Genomic DNA, 7,740 nt, shown 5'->3' with positions numbered 1-7,740 from the left:
GCCGACAGTGGTCCAAGTGACCGAGCAAAATTAGCCAAATGAAGAAGCACATGAACATTAAATGTCAAGCTGGCAACCCCATATAATGTCTTGCACTGAATGACAAAGCTCTCCAGAAGCAGCTCTGAAAATAAAAAGTAACAAATATTGGGTGAAGTTGAGAGCCATTAAAAATTTCCTCGACAAACACAGTCAAGTTATTCTCAATCCACCTCATTGCAAGATTTTTTTCTTCATGTTTTCTATGCGAAGGTTCATTAAAAACAAGCAGTTCCATGTTCAGGAACATGAAATCTCTCTATTCCAGAAAGAGCACACTATAAGATTGCATGACACTAGCTGATAAGCAAAAGCTGCACACGGCTACGCCAACATAATTCGTCTTTAAAGGTGGCTCCTACCTCTAATTTGGCCCTGCATTACAGAGACAGCGAACTTAGCAATTCTAACCCGTTGGACAAAAACGCATGCGTTCCTGTGTTCAATAGTACAAAAATTCTGTATAGGCATCCCAATCAGCTAACAAGGGAATTATCAGAGGCATATCATATTCACAAAAACTCTGACATATGCGTCAGCACACCATCTGTGGTAATCCATGATTGTGAAATTCGGTATCTTAATTCAACACAGTGATTCGTTTTGTCATTTTGGGGGTAGGCGCATGCGCTGCTGGCTGCCTTGCGTGAGCTATTTAACCTTGTGTTTTGTTCCAATAAACTTCAGTTGATAGCGCTTGTCCTTCGTGTCTTTCTCTTTGTGTCTCCTGTCGCAGCGCTTTCTAAAGTTTTCAAAGATTTAGCAACTAGCTCAATTGTCTGTGTTACTGCAAAAGAATCATTACCCAATTTACCCCATCACAACTTTTAACAGGTAAGCAATGGATAATGTTTCAGGAGTGTTGTAGTTAACTACAAGAACAAATAGCACAAAAACAGAACTATATATCTAACATGACGAATACTATGACATCGGAGAATATGAAAGGCACTCTAAAAAAGAGGAAAGGAGGTTACAAGATGGCAGGAGTTATTTTTGAAGTTTATGCACCAACCACTTTGTGCCTTCTGTGAATATTTTAGAACCACAGTTCACAAAATTAACTATTCTGAATATAGTAGTAGAATGGAAAGTTGGGCGAGTTGGTATGCGTTCATTTTGGGTGGAAAAAACAGCGCGAAAGGGACGGGAGCGCATACCAACAGCAGCACTCGTCCGTGTGGTTTCCTTCTTCTTTGTCTTCCGTCCCTTTCGCGCTGTTTTTTCCACCCAAAATGAACGCATACCAACAAACAGCGCTCGTCCGTGTGGTTTCCTTCTTCTTTGTCTTCCGTCCCTGTCGCGATGTTTTTTCCACCCAAAATGAATATTCTGAATATACTATGTAGGAAAAACATTTATGATTGTAAATAATATTACAAAATGGTCTGCACACAGTTGCACAAGAGTGTAAAAAGGTCAAAATATTACATAGTCAAAAAATTATATGATTACCTCAGTTACTTTACAGCTATGCTATATTCACAAATGAGACTTGTAATAAGTTGCCTGCTTTGGCAATTTCAGACAGAGTGAGCTCCTCTCGCAAAAGGATGTGGAGAGCCTCTGAGAGTTTGCAGAGGTGCCTCCAATAGTCCGGGTGCAGGATACTTTCTAGGCACGGCAGAGCATAAAACAGTATCCACTGCCTCCACTCAGATGCTTTCCAATGTCCTCGTTCTCTAATTGGCCTAGGCAGCCTTGTCACACAGTGTGGAGGTTTGATGGCCAACCGCCGTGAATCAATGTTTTCAAGTGTAGAAGGACGACCTGCAAAATAAATGTGCATACTTTTGTTGTGAGCAGAGAGAATAAGGCAAGGTGATAATACCCTGTAGAATACAAAAATCCCAACAGATGAAAGGAAAAAATTAAAGGCAGAAGCACTGCTATACACACTATATATATATACCTGTACATGCATATGGTTGCAACTTGCCTCTACGAATTAAAATAAGATTAAATGCTGAGTACACTGTAAAGAAGATTCAGCATTTTATTTCATGCAGCACGTTTTCCTACCCAGCAGTTACCAGCAGCCTACTAGCCCCTAAGTGTGCCGTTTCGTAATGAAATATGCTACCACCATCTTATGTCATCATGGTTTCTCAAAATATGTCCAATAGGAAGCCAGCTTAGTAGTAAGTACTAAACGGCTGCATCATACTATTTCACCACATTTTGTACACTATGTAGAGGTACCATCAACAGTGCCTTCCACTAATCATACTCAGTAAAGCCAAGGCCACAGATTATAGCATGTGCATGGTCTACAATCTCTCAGCTGCCATTTCCCTGCAATAAGATGCACATTTGAAAAAGTGACGATAATCAGTAATAAATGCAGTGCCACAAAAAAGCAGTAATATTTCAGCAACTTTCACTAGTAAGTTTTAATTTTAGTTTATAGGGGTTTAACGTTCCAAAGTGACTCAGGCTATGAGAGACGCCGTAGTGAAGGGCTCCAGAAATTTCGACCACATGGGGTTCTTTATTGTGCACTGTCACTAGTAAGTGAATCACGAATGAACCGCTTTGTGTGCATTGCCTTACCAACATAGAAGTGTTGACCTCAGTTCGACGTTGACAAAATTGTCTCGGTCACTTGTCTTACAACGCCTAGGAGGACGGACTGCATATATTCCACACTGAACCCATTGACAAGGTCTAGACCTGAAATAAAAGAGAACGGCTAATATCAGTAAAAATACAGCCCAATTCCATGAGATAGAGTACAGGAATGAGTAAAATACTGATGTAGGTACTGAAGGTGGATAAAATTAGACAAAATAATACCGAAAATTAATTGCAAAAAATTAACATATTGCAGGGGCTGTAGAAACTTAATACTGGAAGCAACCAATTTTGCATTAAGTGTTGCACAGTTTAATAAACAAGGCAGCAGCCTAGTGCTATCGTTTTATAGCTGACGAAAACCATGGCCTGGTGGAGACATTTGGAATGTGTAGAAAACTTCGGGGATAAAAAGCAAGTGAAGCTCCTCGTTCTTGAGGTAGAAAGGCTGTAGCAATGGGAAAGCATGCAGGCCAAATCTCTTGTGCTTATGTAAATGCTGCACTGATCTAGGCTTGTGTATATGACAGGCTTGGCTGCCTTGGTGCACCACAAATCTGGCATAATGACGTGGAAAAATGGCACATATCATGGCAAGCACTGCCACCCAATGGAGTTTCCATGAGTACCAAAGGAAAGAATTCGCAGGTTACACATTACCTCTCACCACCTAAACGAATGTGGTTTGCATCACTGTTCTTAATGCTGAAAATAAGAAATGAACTTGATCATGCAGGAATTTAAATGTATAGTGAGGGCGATTAACCTTATTTTCCTTTTTACTAAACGACCGTTCATACCTCGGAAATGTTTTGCCACATATGTAGTAGTTGTGACATCGGTCAGTCCATGCCAGCTAGAGCAGAAAGGAAGAAAGGAGAAAAATGCCCTTACCTCCCAAATTCATGAGTGCAGATGGCCCTTTGAAGCCATTGATTATGTCATCATAACCTTCTGCAAGCTTCATGTCGCGTACAATCATGTACGTGGTTCTGGCTTCTGGCTGTTCTTTTATGATGTACCGCATGCTCCCTTCAGGCAGAAAGATAATGCAGCACTTAAGCACATGAACAGTAGTTTCCATAAGCTGGCACCCTTCAAAAAAAAAATAAGGCTCTTCTGATTTCGGTTCTGCTGATAGCTCTGATAACTGTTCAGTGTTCAGCAATCACCCAAACCACTGTTGAGCTGTTAAGAAGCATCAGGTACTGCTCACCTTCAACATGCTCCCCTCGGACGAAGCACCAGGGGCATCCAAAGTACCTGTTGAAGGGGACCATATTCATTACCGCTGCCCTTGCTGGAGCATCGACTGAGCAACACAACACAGCTGGTTTAGAGTAGTGTGTAGCTGTCAGATATGTCCACTGAACTACTTCGGTAGTGTTGACTTCAATTACAAACTTCTTCAAGAAAAGTTGCATGTTCAGATGTTTCTTGCCGAACCAGAGCCCAGCAAGTACAGGATGCTTAAACCGCAAGTGCGGTGGCAGTTCATTCACAATGAACTGTAAGGGCCACACTGAGGTCTTTGACGATTTTCAAACTGGACTCCCGTCAGTGTTGATAGTGAGAGTGAGGTCATCTCTCGGAAGTCTTTCCCGCATTCTGCTGTAGCACTGAGCACTTGTAACGTCAGAAATGACAGACTGGCTCTTGCAGCTTCTCCAGGTTTTCATGAAGCTGGGCCTTCGTGCTTTCAATTGCAAAGCTGAGTTGCTTATGCAAATTCAGAATGATGAAAAATGAGCCGCGGTCCTTGAGCTTCTGCAGGGCACTGGTGTACCGGCAGTTGGGGCAATGTGCTGACTTCTCAATCACATTTAAAAGAGCACCGCATGTCTCGCAAAAATAGTGGTACTGCACAATGTCTTGTTTTTCCTTGCAACACAGTTTACGAAAAGCATATGGGGCAAGACATTTTGTCCAAATAGGAAATTTATTAGCTTTATTAAGTCCCCTAAAGCAGCCCATATTAGGCCATGTGATACTGCATATGCCATAACAGCTGTTATAGCGCCCATCTTGGTCACTTCTGCATCTGGCAACTTTTCGTTACTGAATTGTGCAAAGGATGACGGCAACCCATTATCTTCATCTTCAGAACTCTCAGATTCTTCAGTGAGACTGCCACTGCTGAGGCCAATGTCACCACCCACATCAGAACTGGCTCTGCTGCAGGTGTCACTTTCTGGTTGCAGCTCATCATTTTCAAAGTCGTAGTCATTGTTCATGCAAACGTCACCACTCATATTAGAACTGGTGTCGGTGCAAGAATCACTTTCTGGTTGCAACTCGTCATTTTGAAAGTCGTAGCTTGGAGGCTCTGTGTCGGCCGCTGCACCACTGGCTCCGTTTTGCGCGGCACCTTCAATGGGCAGAACGTCTGGGTAGTCAGTGGAGTGCACTTCATCCCTCGGCTCCGTACTGCCCGCTGCGTCGTCCGTGTTGTCCCACGCGGTGCTTTCAGTACAAGGTGCGGTTGGGTGACCGCTGGAGACACTTCCATTACTTGTAGGTTTGACCGTGAGCACGGTGGCACTCAACGGACCGACAACGGCTGCCCCAAAATGGCCCTTTTGACGCCTGTAGAGAGTTGTGCTCGGCACGTCAAAGTAAGCGCCGGGCTCCAGATACTGCTTACGCCGTTTCTTCGGAGCAGATCCAGACATCGTTAACGTCAGTAAACCTCAGGTACTTATGACCAGCAGAGTACGATCTCGGTGGATTTCGCAATCGCAGATGTTGAGAGTTCGCACCGGCGGAAGGCTACTGGCAACCTAGCAGACGCTTTTATACAACACAGCTTCGGCCACGAAATAGTAGCCGCCAGCACGTTTCGTACACGACCAGTTTTTCCACCTTGCCTGCACTCAATACTCAATTGCGATGGCGTAATGGGTGCTTTAAAATCTGAGCAGTACACCATTGAACGCATTTTTTCAATTGTTTCAAAGGATTAATTTTATCAGTTATACGCACTAAATTTTTAATTAGCATCATCATGCTTTTCAACCTCCCTTTTTATAATACTTATTTTATTTTTAATTAATCAAATAAAAACAATGACTTCATTAACTTGTCATCGCCCATCACATGGCAATCAATCGTCAAATACTAGAGCCGCCAGTTACCATGATACGTTTTTTTACGCAGTTCCCGAATATAGGTCGCTAGTTCGAATCCCTGACGCAAGCTACAGGCTCTAACTTGACTAGTAACTTTATGCTGCACGAAACGCTGAATCGTATGACGCCATCCGGAACAGCAGACTGTTAGCATGATTCGAGTTTTTTTTTAAGCAGGACCCGATTATTTGCGACACGCACTCGCGCCGACAGCTTTTCGACGAAGCGATCGTTCCTGTCGCGTAATATGAAAATTAGTCTGCGTGTATTTAAAAAACCCTTGTTGTTAAAAATGGCAAGTATGGTTGAATAACTACAGTTCACGCTTCACGCACAGCGCCTTCTTCCACGCTCAAGGAAGGAACTGCAAAACATTTATGCGAAGTTAATTTCGTATCATTCCAAGCTGTTTTCGCGAAAAAAAAAATCAGCTGCAGTGTTTTTTACTAAATCATTCCGTCACGTTAGAGAGGAAAGAAGTTACTCCGCCAGACAGCACTCATTTTTATTACCTGAGTACAGGTGAATAGCCACCCGAATCTTGGCCGATCCCCCAGTGTGAGTATGTGCCACCTTTTGATAGGCTAACAACAACAACACTTCCATCAACAGCAGCACTTCCCAGGCGTGCTGCAGGAATTTGTGGCGTCCGTCTAATTTGCTTTGGAAAGGCATTTCTATAGTGCTTTAGAATACTTTGTGTCCAGCAGACATTTTAAACGCAGGCGGCACCATCGACTTCATGAAAACGACGCTAGGCGCTTCGAGAAAACATGTGAAAAGTTGATTGCACTAACGCAGACGCCGTGCCACAAAGGGCTACAGAGTTGCGGCGCGAGCACTGCGTTATTTAATATGATCACCGCGGTAAAGTCCTCGTACCGCACTGCATTTTAAACCGGGAGAATGGCCATACAGTCACTCCAGCAAATAAATTAATTGCCGCACCGCGCTGCTATGCTCATGGATACCGACACACAGCCCCTATTTGCTACATATATGGGAGCCAAAGTGGCCTGATCAGGGCGGTATAAAGGTGCCGACTAAACTACACTGTCTCGGACCTCGAGTGTGATTAACGTATATTTCCCCATTTCCCCCCACAGGCTTTGTGCCTTCCTCTCAAAATAAAGGACGTTCAATCAGTTATTATTAACGAATTATTAGAGTATAGCATGCCTCCTCTCTTCGCTCTAGCTCTGCGGTTCAACGTACCCCAAAGTTCTTTGAAGGCACAGCCTCTGTAAGGTTATTTAGAGCACACTGACATATGTACCCCTGTCCAAGGCAAGAATCCAGTTCATGAAATCAGTCATTAATTGTACCAGCGCACGAGTAAAATCCTCTCTTTACATAGAATCAGTATGCATGTTGTCGTGGACATACTGGACTCGTTAAGGACTCGTTTTCATGTCATGCAATGTATACATGGGACGCTCCCTTGTACTTATGGTGAATTTCACGGGTGGATCTGAAGCGAGGCGCTCGAATCACAAAAGAGCGCCCCAAACCGCCTCGGAGCACAGCGACCGTTGTCGACCAGCGCTCCGTATTGAACGGAGTTGCTCCAAACGACCAGCGGAATTCGTGCGGTCGGTCCAGGTCGACCAGTGGAACTCGAATTTGTCGTCGCGGAGCTAGAAAAGCTGCTCCAGCACGACCAGTGGAAGTCGCCATTAGATGATTTGATATCTACAAGGAGTAGAATTTTCTGTGTGTCAACCTGACTATGTACTGCACTGATATTCGTGACGAATGTAGCGGAGCTTTATTGATAATGTTCAGTCCGCGTATCAATACTAGCAAAGCAGAACCAAATTGAGGTATGGGTACAGTAGCCACTGCAGTATGGTTCCAAATACCGAACGCAGCCATACAGGGATGTAGCCGTAGCCATGCCATAGCCGAAACGCATTGTCGCCGTCGTTCAGAGGCAACGACACTCGTGCTTTTTCTTTCATAATGCTTGCATTTGTGAGATACCAGGACAGAGTGAAAG

At 43.8% G+C, this 7,740-nt stretch overlaps 1 pseudogene; it reads right to left on the bottom strand.

Moving 5' to 3' along the window:
- Window positions 1–1,510: 1,510 nt before the first annotated feature.
- LOC144126817 (uncharacterized) lies at window positions 1,511–3,640 on the bottom strand (annotated as a pseudogene).
- Window positions 3,641–7,740: the final 4,100 nt, after the last annotated feature.

Source organism: Amblyomma americanum, chromosome 1 (genome assembly GCF_052857255.1).
Source record: "Amblyomma americanum isolate KBUSLIRL-KWMA chromosome 1, ASM5285725v1, whole genome shotgun sequence".
Lineage (NCBI taxonomy): Eukaryota > Metazoa > Arthropoda > Arachnida > Ixodida > Ixodidae > Amblyomma > Amblyomma americanum.
The sequence above is the reverse complement of the archived record's forward strand: the minus strand, read 5'-3'. Positions and strand labels throughout refer to the sequence as shown.